Below are 17,627 nucleotides of genomic sequence, written 5' to 3'. Positions count from 1 at the left end.
AGAAAGAATAGACATGTCAATTCTTTCTGCGGATTTAAAACCGCAGCTTTTCCGCAGTGAAAAAACCGCAGCATGTGAACTGTGGTTTGTAAATCCCTTAGGCTATGTGCATACGCTGCGGATTGGTCTGCGGATTTGTATCTGTGGAGCCGCAGGTAAAATTACCTGGGTTTTTACCTGCAGATTCGCCTGCGGTTTATCACCTCTACACTGGACATGGTAAACCGCAGCAGAATCCGCAGAAAAGAAGTGACATGTCATTTCTTTCTGTTGATTCAAAACCGCAGCTTTTCCGCAGTTAAAAATCCCCAGCATGTGCACAGTAGATTGTAAAGCACATAGATTTACATGCTACTGTACACTGTCTGCAGAACTGCTGCAGATCCGCAGCGGCCAAAACCGCAGCGGATCCGCAGCAAAAACCGCAGCGTGTGCACATAACCTTAGACTTACATAGTACTGTACACTGTCTGCGGAACTGCTGTGGATCCGCAGATGCCAAATCCGCTGCGGATCCGCAGCAGAATCCACAGCGTGTGAATATACCCTTACAAGTCAGCTCAGTGGTGCTGCTCAGAGAGAAGTTAAATCTTGGCCAGCTACTGATAAAATGACTGTAAAAGACATTTTTGCTAAATTAAGGGATACTTTTGACACCCGTACTGCTTCAGAAATAAAGATGCGATTTTTCAGCTGCAGACAGAAATCATAGGACACTGTTAGAGACTATGCCCTTAACCTACAGGAGGCGCTGCAGGCCATTAAACAAATTGATCCAGACAGTGTAAGAGATGAGAACAAAATGCTGAAAGAGCAGTTCATTGAAGGTCTTCTGTCTGATTCCAGTAAGGCACAACTGCGCATGATGTCATTGCAGAACCCTGACATGGACTTTGTTCAGTTAAAAGACAGATCCATCCGTATCTTAAGAGAATCTACCTATGTCTGCACTGAGCCAGTTAAACATCCAGCAGTTACGTACCACCAGGGGGCAGTATCCTCACCCCAGGTGCCTGCAGTACAGCATGTGCAGATTCCAATTGATGATTCTACTGCAGATTTACGGCTGCAAGTGCAGGAACTGACTAAAAATATGGCTGCTCTATGTAAAACTGTTCAGACTCTCCAGACTTGTTCTCCCATAGAGAGGATCCAATTAGCATCAAGCCCGGATGATCTCCCATTGCGACAGCCAAAGAGGATGCCGCATCATCAGCGACGACTGACTCGCACCGGCAGGAGAGCAACAGACCGATTTGACTCTTCTGGGAGACCCATCTGCAGACAGTGCCATAAGGTTGATCACATTGAAAGAGAATGTCCTTTAAATGGGCGACCCCTGGGGCTGAGGACCAACCCCCAGGAGTAAGACAATCTGGTTCAACTAACTGGAGAAACAGGTATGTTGGAGGACGTCCACTTATACCCATGGTAGTGGATGGTATCCCCTTCACCGCCCTCATGGACACTGGATCACAGGTAACCACAATGCCTCACACACTGTACCAGATATATTGGACTGATGCTGAGTTCACCCAACATCCTGATGGTGACTTGTCATTAATAGCAAGTAATGGTCAACCTCTGACACAGGTTGGGGTACAAAGAGGTTGTCATTAAAGTTGGAAGGGTGGCGCTCAAAGCTCAAGGTCTTGTGGTGGTAGAGGTGGACAGAGCAGAGTGTCAACCTACAGTATCATAACATTAGGCACAAATGTGATTGAAAATTGTTTAAGTGAGGTCATCACCATTTTGAAAGACATAGCTGAATCGGCCCCGTGCAAAGAACAGCATGCCCTCAATAAAGATATCAAGGCCCTTGTGCAACAACAGCAGATGGTGTTAACTGGTGGAGAGATTGGTAGTGTAAGGGTGAGTGATCCCTACTCCATTATGCTTCCCCCTAGGAGTGAGACCCTCATCTGGTGCAGAGCAGCCATAGGCATCAGAGGATGGGACTATCAAGCTCTCCTTGATCAAGTCTACTCAGATAGCACACCTACTGTGCTGATGGCCAGGGGAATTGTTGATGTTAAAAGGGGCAGGGTCCCGCTACATGTTCTGAACTGTGGAGAGGAGGAAGCTTGCTTTCCCCGTTATGCAACTATACACAAACTATTCACAGTCAGCAACAATGATATTCAGGCTATAGGACCCTTAAGCCCCCGTTACACACTGCGATATCGGTAGCAATATCGCTGTAAAGTCACCGATTATGTGACGTTGCAGCGATATTGCTAGCGATATCACTGTGTGTGATACTTACCTCCGACCGGCTCCCCCGCTGGTTATCGCTGATCGCGCGAGAATCTCCTGGACCATTCCTTGTCGGTCACTTCCTGCGGCGCTTCCTGTGGCGCCGACGAGCGATGCGTGGAGCCGGGCGGGAGGACGCAGGATCGCCGCGTCTGACAGGTAAGTAGCGATCCCCGTCCCCAGCGATGTCGCTGGTGAGATCTGCCTCTTTGGCAGCTCACTAGCGACCACCTAGCGATGCACCAGCGATCCTGACCGCGTCATATCGCTGGTCGGGATCGCTGGTGCATTGCTAGGTGTAACGGTACCCTTAGATCCGACAGAAGCGACGGATGCCAATGGCTCTTCTGTTCAGACAGAGGAATGGTTCCAAAAGATACATGTTGGCACCGATTCCACTCCTGTACATCAGAAAAATGGAGTGCAGTGGGTGGTGCAAGAATACGAGAGGGTTTTCAGTAAGCATCTCTTGGATTTTGGGCAGGTAAAAGGGTTTCAACATAGCATCCCCGCAGGAGATCACCAACCTATCAAAGAAAGGTATCGTCCTGTACCTCCAGCTCATTATCAGTGTGCAAAAGGTATGCTAAGAGAAATGAAACAAGCTGGGGTAATCAGGGATAGCTACAGTCCTTGGGCAGCTCCCCAGGTGTTAGTCAAAAAGAAAGATGGTACCATGCGCATGTGTGTAGATTACAGACAACTTAACAAAATTACTCACAAAGATGCATACCCCTTACCGCGCATAGAGGAGTCTCTATCAGCGTTAAAATCAGCTAGGTACTTCTCCACTTTGGACTTAACCAGCGGGTACTTGCAGGTTCCTGTTGCTGAGGCAGACAAAGAAAAAACTGCGTTCACTACTCCTATGGGGCTATGTGAATTTAATTACATGCCGCTTGAGCAGTGCTCCTGGGACCTTTCAGAGAATTATGGAATGTTGCCTGGGACATATGAACTTTGAGACTGTGCTATTGTACTTGGATGATGTGATTGTATGTTCCAGGGCCTATGAGGAACATCTGCAACACCTGGCAGAGGTCTTGGAGGCGTTGTCCAACTTCAGCTTAAAGGTAAAACCATCTAAGTATCATCTCCTAAAGCCCAAAGTGCAGTATTTAGGCCATGTCGTGAGTGCAGAAGGAGTAGCACCCAACCCAGACAAAGTGACTGTCATCAGAGACTGGCAGGTACCCACCAATATCCAAGAGGTCAGACAATTCCTAGGTCTAGTGGGATACTACAGACGCTTTATCAAAGACTTTACAAAATTGGCAGCCCCCCTTCAAGATCTCCTAGTTTGCCAACCCAAAAAGGCCAGAGGCAAGAGTCCCCTGATTGAGTGGAATCCTAGGTTGGATGAGTCATTCAACAGCCTTAAGCAAGCACTAACGGGAGAAGAGATCTTAGCGTATCCAGACTATGATCAGCTGTTTATCCTGCACACCGATGCCAGCAATGTTGGGTTAGGAGCTGTCCTATCTCAAGTGCAGCAGGGTAAGTAGAAAGTCATTGCTTAGGCCAGTCGGAAGCTTAGTCCTACTGAGAGGAACCCTACCAACTATAGCTCTTTCAAGCTAGAATTCTTGGCTATCGTTTGGGCAGTGACAGAGAGGTTCAAGCAATATTTGGCCTCATCTAAATTTACCATCTATATGGACAACAATCCGTTAACCCATCTGGAGACCACCAGGCTCGGCGCCTTGGAACAAAGATGGATGGCTCGGTTGCCCAATTATGAGTTCGTCATCAAATACCGAGCTGGCACTAAAAACGCCAATGCTGATGCTTTGTCCCGTATGCCAAATGCTCCTGATCCAGCAGAAGATCCAGAAGACCTGGAAGAAATAGAGATGCCGGCATTCCACCGCCACGGTGCCTCCCAAGACTAACTATGTGACCAGGAGAAGTCTTGCTGTTCATGAAGTTTCCCTTAATCCACTACCTCACCATGGTTGGGCAGAGATGCAGAGCAGTGACCTGGCTATATGTATCATCAAAGAACTCCTTGGACAAGCAGATTCATCTCCTGCTCCTGATGCACATGCAAATGTCCAACAGTTGTGGAAAGAGAGAAAGAAGCTGTTCCTTTTTGAAGGCAAATTGGTCCGAAGAGGTATTAACCCACGTATGCATCAACTGGTCTGGCAGATCGTGGTCCCCAGAAAAGACTTGTCCATGGTCTAGGAAGCTTACCACAATCAAGCAGGACACTTTGGTTGGAAAAAGCTGGAAGTAGTCATCCGTGACCACTTCTGGACAGGTATGAGATGGTCTATTGAACAATGGTGTAGGGAATACGGCCCTTGTAACCTCAGAAGAAAGAATTCTGCCAATCAATGGGTCCCTCTTGAAGCCCATCATCACTAAACAACCTTTGGAACTGGTGGCCTTAGACCACATGCAACTAACCCCAAGCCGATCAGAGTATACCTATGCCTTAACAATAGTGGATCACTATTCCCGTTTCCTAGTGGTCATTCCAGTGAAAGACAGAACAGCAAGAACAGCTGCAAAGGCATTCCAAGAATATTTCTGCAGACCCCATGGCTACCCAGATCAAATGCTGACAGACAGAGGTCCAGCCTTCGAAGTGGAAGTCTTTCAAGAATTTTGCTCCCTCTATGGATGTAAAAAGATCAGAACTACACCATACCATCCACAAGGCAATGGTCTTTGCGAAAAACTGAACCATCTGGTGATCAGTTTATTGCAAATCCTACAACTGGAAGAAAGGAACCAATGACCTGAGAAATTTCCTGATTTGATTGAAAATTTACAACCATATCCCAACCAGTGCAACAGGATATGCCCCAGCTTACTCAATTGCGTGCACGTCCAGGTAATCTCCCCATTGACCTGGAAATGGGAGTCTTAACTCCTGAAAACATATCCAGCCAATAAGACACTGATTGGAATATAGAAAGACAACTGCAGTATCAAAAAGTTCTGCAATGTGTAGAGGAAAGTCTTGCTCAAGCTAGGCAAAAACAGGAAAGGAACTTTAATAGACATGCTGTGGCAACCCCCTTACCAACAGGTGAACAGGTGCTGAAGAAAAAGAGAAGAAACCACAAGTTAGATGACGAATGGGAGGCTCAACTTTATACTATTCAACCATCTAGCTATGACAACAGCAAAGTGTGTACCATCTCCAAAGACGGCGGCATAACGTGTACCACCGTATCCAGAGACAATCTGAAAGTATGTCCAGCACAATTGCGTGAAAGAGTTGAGACTAAGGAAGATCCTCAGTTAAAGGATAAGACTGATACAAAGATTCACACTGTTCTTGGCTACAAGTTAACAAAGCAGTGGTAGTTCTAGTGGTGGTGTTCCCACAGAGGTCTTTACCAGAGTCACCAAGTTATTCTGGAAGCGACGAATCACTAATGCCAACCACTGACACTCTGCATGTGGAAGAATCAGAAAACTTACCCACAGTCAGCAGTGAACCTGTTGTACCCATGGTAGGTTCAAAGAGTCATTGGAAGTCGTCTAGTATTCCTATCTTGCGCAGATCACAGCTTAGCACACAGGGCCAAACCCCTTCTTGCTATAGAAATGATTTGTAAAATTTTCTAAGAATAATAATTTAGTTTTGAGATGTACTTACATTGAACTTTGCCTTAGGTAATGTTATTGAAAATGTCTAAGAAATTGTGCCCACATGGACTAATGTGAGATTTTAGTAGTTATTATGCCTTATTCTACTGCAAGAACTCTTGTAAAAACTCTTAAACTTGAGAAGAAAAATATGTTCATCGTGCCGTGGCAGGACGCCTTCTAAAACAGCCAGTGCAGTGAATTTTCTATTATGATCTGTGTGCCCTGCTGCTGCACTCAGGGATGATCTAACAGATCAGAAGTGGTTTTGGGTTCAACTCAGTTACTGGGACTATTCACCCATACCCAGGTTAAATGTTATGTCATTTTGTTATATGCTTATGTTCCTTGTGTAGCCCGAGGACATGCTACCTTTAGCTAGGGGGGAATGTGGCGCCCTGCATCTTTACCACCACAAAAGGGTTAAATATGTACTGTTTTGCATGTGTTTTGTAAGCAATGGGAGTTATGCTTTCTCTGCTAGAGACCACAACACCCACAATTCACCTCACTCCCTTACTTGTCTGAAGCTTAGAGCTTTGCAGACACACCCTAATTGGGAGGGGGAGGAGTTGTTGTTTTCAGTGTGAAGAAGAAAAAAGAGAAGAACACTCTTGGAAACAATTAGACATGTGCTCTATCCAGGAATAGAGCTAAGAAGCATCAGGGAATCAGCCCCTAGACCATCCATGCTTTCCGAGCAGGGTGGTAAGCTGAGAGACTGTGTGGGATTATACAACCAACGGTATGATGTTTTCCCTGGGAAAACTGCAGCAAATTAGGATCAGTGAAGGATTATGCCAAGAGGGATCTTGAGCTGCCTCACCCAGGACCCAAGCTGCAAGTTGCCAAAGGGGAAATACACAGTGAGTAGAAGCTATACTGGAAGTTTCTAAACTCTGGGAAGCCTTGGTCCCTGAAGGGATTAGAATAGCAGGAAGCATACACTGAGTCACTATCAAAGCAGACTGTAACCTGATAATATTTCCTCTGAACTGCACCTGAACTACAGTAAATGATAAAGTGAGTTTCCTTGTCTCCTGCCTTTTTACTCGGTGCCTTCTACTTCCATCACAATCTCTGGGGGTCGGTCCTAGTTGGAGAGGATTAAACATCTGCACTGCCATCACCATCTACTCCCCCAGGGATCATCTGCAGTGCCGGCTATGCTACAGTTGAACACTCCAACTGGCGTCACGAATCACTACATTAACCTTATTCCCATTCAAATCTACACCTTTTACATGACCGCATGAGGCCACGGACAGGGTCACTGCCACTGTGACATTTCCCATTGAAGTTAATGGGCCCGATGTCAAGTATCCCACAGCCTCTGGGGCGCGTTAATTACAAGGGAGGACATAAAGGGATAAATAAAAATATCTATCATACAAATATGCACTCACAGACAAAAGAGAGGAACACCGGGGAGAAAAGGAAGGAGAACGCAATAGAAGAGATTGAGGATTTGCCCACAGTCAAAACATCAAACGACAGTCATAGATCAACACTCCAAATGTCTCTACCAACAACTGACACCTTAACTCCATACCAGGCAGTATAAGGCAATCCAGATTGCTAGAGGGGATTGGCCAACACTGAACAACTGAGATCATCCAAGAAAGAAAACTTCAGAGACTCTAAGTTGTACAGTTTAACACCTGCACTGCTAACAGAAACCTCCACTATTTAATTTGAAGAAGTGCTTCTGATCAGTCTACGAGTATGTCAAATCAAACACTGCAGTCTTCTGATTCCTCTCTAGCGCGTTTAACCCATGACAGCTTAGCTGCACTTTTTCCACCGTGCCAATTTTTAAATATCTCAAAAAATTTTGTAATTTTTATTCAGAAGCTGAAACCTTCCTCCTTTCTTGTTTGATACTCACTGTGCTTGGTCAGATTGGGTTCGGGCACACTGTATTACAACATGGTGGTGAGCTGACAACGTTCCTTTTGGGCAAGCATGAAGCCTGGCAGTGTAACTGCAGTCAGGTATATTTTTCTCTGAAATGCTCTGGCAGTTCAGAAAACTTATAGTTTAAAGAAGAAGCTTCTTGAAGTGATCAACAGGTCTCTTCCATAGCGAAAGACCTGTCAATCACCTACAGCAGTGGTGGGAAAAGCAAGTCGGGGGCAGAGTTGGACTAATGGAAGTGTATAATCGGAATGTACTGTATTCTGCAGCCAGGCTCTATTCCATGCTGCCTGATCTTTGGGCAGCATGAATCAGGTGACATGTTTGTTTCAAGGAGATTTCTCTAAATCTATGAAACTTATTCTACTTTTGTAATAATTTTTAAATCTCTTTTTTAATTAGTGCTGATTATTAGAGTTGAGCGATTTTTGGTTTTTTAGGGTCGAGTTTCGTTTCGTGAAACCCGACTTTTCCAAAAGTCGGGTCGAGCAAGATCGTCCGATTATAGGGAAAAGTCGGGGTCGTCCCGAAACACGAAACCCAATGTAAGTCAATGGGGAATAAAAGTCGGCAGTGAGAGGAGGACAGGAAACACACCTACAGTGCCCATTTGAATGCCAAAAGCATCAATTCTTCTTACTTAAGCTTGTCAACCTTAATTAACTTCATAATACAAGTTACGCACTGAAAAATGGGGGTTATTTGGCTAAAGTTGTGGGGGGGGAGGGCTGGCTCCAGGTTTTCATGTGCCCTGAGCGAAAGAGCGCTCCTTTAACACATACCACAACTCATCATGCTCCGATACGGCAGAGAAATAGCGGTATAGTACAATGAAAAATACCTCACTTTTTACATCTCATGACGAGGCCCATCTATTTCTCCATACAGAATCAGTGGTCCCATATAATGTTTGAAACAGTATATGATGAGCTCCACATAATGCTACAGTATATGTTGGTCCCCATGGATGAAGCTCCACTGTCTTATGGGCCCAAATAATGCTCCAAACATAATGGGCCCCATTTCTAATGCTCTAGTGTATAATGGGCCCTGTAAATGCTGCTCCAGTGTCTGATGTCCACCTTTGGAATGTTCCAGTGTATGGTGGGCCCCATCTATCATTCTCCAGAGTATAGTGCTCCCCAAAAATTGCTGTCCCAACATTGAAAACAATCAAATAAGTCTCCTCGCTAGGGAATCCCTGTACTAGTCTAGACTCCTCGTCGTCCCCATCTTCCATCTCACTGCACAGTATTTCAACTTTGCAAGTGCTGTGATCCTGAGCAAGCAGGGGGGGCCCACTCATTGGCAACGGCACTGGCACAGGGCCCCTGATAGTACGGTGGTGTGTCTGATGGCGGGTGGGCCGAACCTGCACTTTCATCTGCAGCTTCCTCTTTGTCACCGTGTAAGATGGAACTGTATATGGGAAGGGTAACCTGAGTTTCATCAGGGTCAGATTCAGGCCGGGTAGCGTGCGAGGGGAATGTAGTGGTCTGGGTCAATGTACCAGCAGATTCATCGAGCAGTGGCTGGGCATCAGTGCACTTGTGTCGCCCCCAGGAGTACGGTCGCCACAGTGGCATTACCTTCTTCCTAGTGAGTGTGATGTCATGCTTGGGAGCAACGAAGGATCTCTCTAGCAGGTTAACTGATTGGGCGGCGTTATTCCCACGAGTCATGACCCTCCAAACAGCGTTCATGAAGGCAAAGTGTTTGTTTTACGTGGGCAGTATGGTTGCAAAGCTGAACCTTAAAGGAATGTCCAGAAGGGCACCACCAGGAGTGGAGCCTACGGTTAAATTCGACTCCACCTGGGAAACCTCAACCATGCCAGCTACAGAACAGATGCACACATTGCAAGCTTAATTCCGTTAACGAACGAGACTCCGTCATGCCCCGCGGTCCGAGTCCGGCTTACTAGAGGGACACGTGAGGCTCTGGCACATGAGATTGGCCAATAACTGGTGTGTCATGCCCTTACATGTCCGTAGCTGCATGTGCGCTACACTGAAAAGGCCAGCGTTTGTCGCTTACAGGTGCAGATAACCCGCTGAACAACGTTAGTGATGGGGATCACTGATTACAATTATTACCCGCGAACAATGATTTCCCAGTAAGTGCAGGTCAACCGCAGTTCCGGAATTAGGCCTAACCGTCATTCCTGAAAAAATGAAAAACTTACATGGGCAAACCACAGGTGCTGTAGCTTGCTTAACAACTCGCCAGCCGTTCTCACGCCCAGTATGGATTACACGTGATTGCACAAAGGTGAGAAAGGGTACCGTATCCCCAGATAACATGTATGGATAGCGTACACATTCAAAATATATGTCTATACATCAGCAGGCAGGCTCAGACGGTGTCAGGCCCAGTATGGATTGCACGTGATTGCACAAAGGTGAGAAAGGGTACCGTATCCCCGGATAACATGTATGGATAGCGTACACATTCAAAATATATGTCTATACATCAGGAGGCAGGCTCAGACGGTGTCAGGCACAGTATGGATTGCACGTGATTGCACAAAGGTTAGAAAGGGTACCATATCCCTGGATAACATGTATGGATAGCGTACACATTCAAAATATATGTCTCAGGAGGCAGGCTCAGACGGTGTTAGGCCCAGTATGGATTGCACGTGATTGCACAAAGGTTAGAAAGGGTACCGTATCCCCAGATAACATGTATGGATAGCGTACACATTCAAAATACATGTCTATACATCAGGAGGCAGGCTCAGACGGTGTTAGGCCCAGTATGGATTGCACGTGATTGCACAAAGGTTAGAAAGGGTACCGTATCCCTGGATAACATGTATGGATAGCGTACACATTCAAAATATATGTCTCAGGAGGCAGGCTCAGACGGTGTCAGGCCCAGTATGGATTGCACGTGATTGCACAAAGGTTAGAAAGGGTACCGTATCCCCGGATAACATGTATGGATAGCGTACACATTCAAAATATATGTCTATACATCAGGAGGCAGGCTCAGACGGTGTCAGGCCCAGTATGGATTGCACGTGATTGCACAAAGGTTAGAAAGGGTACCGTATCCCCAGATAACATGTATGGATAGCGTACACATTCAAAATATATGTCTCAGGAGGCAGGCTCAGACGGTGTTAGGCCCAGTATGGATTGCACGTGATTGCACAAAGGTTAGAAAGGGTACCGTTCCCCGGATAACATGTATGGATAGCGTACACATTCAAAATATATGTCTATACATCAGGAGGCAGGCTCAGACGGTGTCAGGCACAGTATGGATTTGACGGCCCAGATTACACAGCGGAGGAGCAGGGAGAGGTAAAGATTGCAAATGCTGGGGCCCTGCCCAAGCAAGGGGGGCCCACTCGTGGGCGTCGGTACTGGCACTGGGCCCCTCATAGTACAGTGGTTTGTCTGACGGCGGGTGTGCACCACCACCGTCAGAGGCACTTGATTGCACTATGAGGCACCCTGTGCCAGTGCCCGCGCCCAAGAGTCGGCCTACCCACCTGTCCAGGGCAACGGCACTCGCACGGTGTCGTGCGCTAGGTGGTGACCCCGGCCATGGGGGGGGAGGCAGCACAGTTAGGGAGTTTTAGAAAGTGGCATATGTTGATGTTGGACATTCAGCTGATGCAAAAGGCGAAATAGGTGAAGTCCCAGGAAGAGGTGGACCAAAGCAAGCCATTTTTCTGTCACCCTATGTGTCATCAGGGGAAGGTGGGACAAAATCCTTGGAAACCCATGCATGGTTCATTTTAATGAAGGTTAGATCATCCACATTTTGGGTTGACAGACGGGTCCTTTTTTCTGTCAGGATTGATCCAGCTGCACTGAAGACTCTTTCCGATAGCACACTTGCAGCTGGGCAAGCGAGCTCCTGTAAGGCATATTGGGCCAATTCAGGCCAGGTGTCCAGTTTAGCGGCCCAATAGTCAAAGGGGAATGACCTGTGTGGGAGAACATCGATATGGGAGGAAAAGTAGTGTGTAACCATAGTTGACAACTGCTGTCTCCTGTCACTTTCCATCGATGCAGTATTACCAGTTGTGTGAGCGGTATTTGAAAAATCAGTCCACAACATTGTCATGAAACTCCTGTCTCCAACGCCACTTCTGCTGTGTGCACCACGAACACCTCTGCCAAGCTGCCCCCGGCCCCTATGGCTCGTGTGAGAACCATCACCGCTGCTGTGTGCTGGGAATGCCTCAAGCAACCGATTTACCAGAGTTGCTTGTTTATTAGCCAATATTAGGTCAAGGTTCTCCTGTGGCATGATGTTTTGTAATTTGCCTTTATAGCGTGGATCCAGGATGCTGGCCAAACAGTAGTCGTCATCGTTCATCATTTTGGCAATGCGGGGGTCCCTTTTTAGGATCTGCAAGGCATAATCTGACATGTGGGCCAATGTTCCCGGTGTCAATGATGCACTGCGAGTGCTGGGTGGAGGATCACTTTCTGGCAAATCCACATCCCTCCAGTCACGTACAAACCCTGTACCAGACCTTGCCACGCCAACATTTTCACTTTCCCCTCGAGATGCATCCTCCTCCCCTAAGTAATCATCCCCATCATCATCCTCCTCCTCCTCTTCTTCCTCCACCTCATCCAGGAGAGGTCCCTGAGCAGACAATGGCTGAATGTCATCAAGGATTCCCTCCTCCTCTTCCTCCTCATCAACATTGGCTGCAGACGCCTGCTCCTTAAGGTGCGTCAAAGTTTGCATGAGCAGACGCATAAGTGGGATGCTCATGCTTAGGATGGCGTCGTCTGCGCTTACCAGCCGTGTGCATTCCTCAAAACACTGAAGGACTTTACAGAGGTCTTTCAGCTTCGACCACTGCACACCTTTCAACTCCATGTCTGCTCTCAAAGTGCCTGGCCGTGTATCCTCCCAAAAATGCATTATGGCCTGCCTCTGCTCGCACAGCCGCTCCACCATGTGCAGGGTGGAGTTCCACCTTGTTGCAATGTCGATAATGAGGCGGTGGTTGGGAAGGTGGAGCAATCGCTGCAGCTTCTGCATACGAACGGAGTGTACAGGTGACCGGCGGATGTGTGCGCACAGTCTTCGCACCTTCTGGAGCAGGGCTGTTAACTCCGGATAATTTTTGAGGAAGCACTGCACCACCAGGTACAAGGTGTGAGCCAAGCAAGGTATGTGGCTGAGTTTTGAAAGGGCTATGGCTGCCACAAAATTACGGCCGTTATCACTAACTACCTTGCCTGCCTCAAGATGTACACTGCCCAGCCATGACTCAGTTTGTCGCTTCAAGTACTCGGCGGTGTGTCTGTTGCCCAAACACATCATCTGCAACAAAGCCTGCTGACGCTTTCCACTAGCTGCTCGATAGGGGGACACATCGTGTGCAACAGTGGCAGCTGCAGATGGAGTGATCGTACGACTGCGCTCTGTGGACGAGCTTTCGCTTCTGGAGGAGGAGGAGGAGGAGGAGGGTCGAATGCCTACAGCCAACTGTTTCCTATACCGTGGGCTAGGCAGCACTGTCCCACCACCGCTGTCCCCTGTGGACCCTGCATCCACCACATTAACCCAGTGCGCAGTGATGGACACGTAACGGCCCTGGCCATGCCGACTGGACCATGCATCAGTTGTGAGGTGCACCTTTCCGCTCACTGACTGCTTGAGTGCATGGACAATGCGGTCTTTCACGATGGTGGAGGGCTGGGATGGCTTTGCGAGAGAAGAAGTGGCGACTGGGTAGGTCATAGCGTGGTACTGCATAGGCCATGAGTTCGCGGAAAGCTGTGCTTTCCACCAACCGAAAGGGCATCATCTCAAACGAGATTAGTTTGGCAATGTGGGCGTTCAAACCCAGTGTACGCGGATGAGAGACTGAGTACTTTCTTGACCTACTCATAGTGTCTGGGAGGGTGAGCTGGACTTGAGAGCTGCATATGGTGGAAGTAGCGGTGGACAGGGCGGACTGAGAGAGGGTTGATGATGGTGATGGAGTTGGTGTTCTTTCTGATGGCCTAGAATCAGTCTTTCGTTGATATAACAGTGGGATTCCCTGACTGCTGTGGCCTTGCAACGACACCTCAACATTTGCTGCTGTGCTAACCGGTGGGCTTACAGTGGGGGGAAACAATGTAGCGTTGCTGACTACCTTCGTTGTGATCAGTTGCACATGTGGCACTTGAGGTTTGGTGTTGTGTCCACGCTTGCAAGTGCATGCTGGTTAAATGTCTAAGCATGCAACTGGTATTCAAATTTTTCAGATTTTTCCCTCGGCTAAAGGTCTTTGCGCACTTCTTACAGATAACCTTGGCCTGATCATGAGGATTTTGTTCAAAAAAGTGCCACACTGCACTCTTCCTACTTTGGCAGACATTTTGCGGCCTAGCACGCTGTGATCTTTTGACTCTCTGGACAAGCTGTCCAGCAACTCTTTTGATGTTTGGAACCTGTCTTTGGAGTGCTACGGGCCTGCCAGATAACAGCTGTTGCGATGTCGATGTCTGCTGTGGATGCTCCTCATCTGAGCTATTGGAAGCAGCACCCTTTTCCCCCAATGGATGCCAATCTGGGTCAACAACTGGGTCATCCATCACCTCCTCTTCTATGTCATGTGCACCTTCCTCTGTGTCACCGTGTATGGTGGTATAGTGTGCGGGAAGGGGCACCTGAGTCTCATCAGGGTCAGAATCTGGCTCTGTACACTGCGAGGACAATGTAGTGCTCTGAGTGAATGTACCAGCAGAATCATCCATCAGCGGCTGTGCATCAGTGCACTCCATGTCAGATTCATCTTGGCCTGGGTAATTCACCATTTGACTTGATAATCCAGGCATGGTATGTGAAAACAGCTCCATGGAGTAATCAGTAGTATGGCCTGCGTCATCCTTCAATCTTGGTTGGGGTGAAGGACACAAGGAAAGGTGTGGTTCATGAACATGAGCCTCCAATGACGACTCAGTGCTTTTACTTTTTACAACTGAAGAAGAGGAGGCGAGAGAGCTGGAGGCTGAGTCAGCAATGTAAGACAAAACTTTTTCCTGATGCTCTGGCTTTAAAAGCGGTTTGCCAACTCCTAGAAAACTAAGCGTTCGAGGCCTTATGTAGCCAGACGATGACGCAGGCTCAACACCTCCTGCATTCGGTTCTATTTTGCTCTTGCCACTACCATCAGATCCACCACCAACACCATCATTACCAGCTGCCAACCCCCGCCCAATTCCACGGCCTCTTCCACCAGCCTTCCTCATTTTTGGTAGAAATGTAGACAAAATCCAACAAACTATATAGTAATGTAAAACAAGGTACAAGGTGTCTATAGGACAGGGGAGATTTTGAATTTCTGCAGACACTTGTGGACACTGGACACTTTTGGATTGTGTGAGGCCCACTGATATCTGAGCGCTATGTGACAGGCTCGATGGCACAGCTGTGACCAAAGTGACTAGAGGATAAGGGAGATTTTGAATCTCTGCACACACTTTTGGACACTGGACACTTTTGGATTGTGTGAGGCCCAATGAATATCTGAGCGCTATGTGACAGGCTCGATGGCACAGCTGTGACCAAAGTGACTAGAGGATAAGGGAGATTTTGAATCTCTGCACACACTTTTGGACACTGGACACTTTTGGATTGTGTGAGGCCCACTGATATCTGAGCGCTATGTCACAGGCTTGATGGCACAGCTGTGACCAAAGTGACTAGAGGATAAGGGAGATTTTAAATCTCTGCACACACTTTTGGACACTGGACACTTTTGGATTGTGTGAGGCCCAATGAATATCTGAGCGCTATGTGACAGGCTCGATGGCACAGCTGTGACCAAAGTGACTAGAGGATAAGGGAGATTTTGAATCTCTGCACACACTTTTGGACACTGGACACTTTTGGATTGTGTGAGGTCCACTGATATCTGAGCGCTATGTCACAGGCTCGATGGCACAGCTGTGACCAAAGTGACTAGAGGATAAGGGAGATTTTGAATCTCTGCACACACTTTTGGACACTGGACACTTTTGGATTGTGTGAGGCCCACTGATATCTGAGTGCTATGTCACAGGCTCGATGGCACAGCTGTGACCAAAGTGACTAGAGGATAAGGGAGATTTTGAATCTCTGCACACACTTTTGGACACTGGACACTTTTGGATTGTGTGAGGCCCAATGAATATCTGAGCGCTATGTGACAGGCTCGATGGCACAGCTGTGACCAAAGTGACTAGAGGATAAGGGAGATTTTGAATCTCTGCACACACTTTTGGACACTGGACACTTTTGGATTGTGTGAGGCCCACTGATATCTGAGCGCTATGTCACAGGCTCGATGGCACAGCTGTGACCAAAGTGACTAGAGGATAAGGGAGATTTTGAATCTCTGCACACACTTTTGGACACTGGACACTTTTGGATTGTGTGAGGCCCAATGAATATCTGAGCGCTATGTGACAGGCTCGATGGCACAGCTGTGACCAAAGTGACTAGAGGATAAGGGAGATTTTGAATCTCTGCACACACTTTTGGACACTGGACACTTTTGGATTGTGTGAGGCCCACTGATATCTGAGCGCTATGTGACAGGCTCGATGGCACAGCTGTGACCAAAGTGACTAGAGGATAAGGGAGATTTTGAATCTCTGCACACACTTTTGGACACTGGACACTTTTGGATTGTGTGAGGCCCAATGAATATCTGAGCGCTATGTGACATTCTCGATGGCACAGCTGTGACCAAAGTGACTAGAGGATAAGGGAGATTTTGAATCTCTGCACACACTTTTGGACACTGGACACTTTTGGATTGTGTGAGGCCCAATGAATATCTGTGCGCTATGTGACAGGCTCGATGGCACAGCTGTGACCAAAGTGACTAGAGGATAAGGGAGATTTTGAATCTCTGCACACACTTTTGGACACTGGACACTTTTGGATTGTGTGAGGCCCACTGATATCTGAGCGCTATGTCACAGGCTCGATGGCACAGCTGTGACAAAAGTGACTAGAGGATAAGGGAGATTGGATTGCTTTTAAAAAAGCAGTTTGCGGAGCAGTGGGTAAACAGCAATGCAGGAATGTCAGGAAGCCTTAGAAGGCAGCCCAACAACCAACACCACTTATACACCACTATGTAGCCTCCCCTTGCACTGCACACACAGTGACTGGTGTGTTGTGTAGGCCAAATCGCTAGCAGCAGAAGCAGTTTTTTTGTCTTCTTCCCTGCCTAATGCTCTCCCTACAGAATCAGCAACCTCTCCCTATACTGAGATCGGCAGAAGTAAGATGGCGGTTTCGTTTCATGAAACCCGACTTTGCCAAAAGTCGGCGACTTTTGAATTTTTTCGACCCGTTTCGCTCAACTCTACTGATTATTTTAGAATCTAAAAGCAAGTATCTAGGGGGCACAGAGATGGTACTTACCGGTTTCACATTTTCAGCTTCAGCGAGGGAGTGTTGAAGAAGCTGAAGAAATTCTTTGTTACTGAGCTTATTATACATTCTAAAAGCATTTTTCAAGGTGGCATACAGATGGTCCAGACTGGTTTCAACTTCACCAGGGGGGCTGATGAAGCCGAAGCAGTTCTTTTTCATTGAGTTCAAATTAGTTTATAATTTAAAAGTATGTAACAAGGTGGCACACAGATGGTCCAGACTGGTTTCACACTTTCAGGTTCATCAGAGGGCCTTGATGAAGCAAAAAGAGCAAAAAAGGTCACGATAAACCAGCTAAATGCTGATTTGTTGCATATCTGATTTTGTCTTCTGTGGAATCAAATTACTGGAAGAGAAAGGCAAACTGTATTATTTTAGAAACTGGAATACCCTGCACATTTATTACACTCAAAGAAATCAACAGTGACCACAACAAGAGCTACAGG

Source organism: Dendrobates tinctorius, unplaced genomic scaffold, assembly GCF_039654945.1.
Source record: "Dendrobates tinctorius isolate UK_male_01 unplaced genomic scaffold, ASM3965494v1 ptg000019l, whole genome shotgun sequence".
NCBI classification, from domain to species: Eukaryota; Metazoa; Chordata; class Amphibia; order Anura; family Dendrobatidae; genus Dendrobates; species Dendrobates tinctorius.
Note: the sequence above shows the minus strand (reverse complement) of the source record.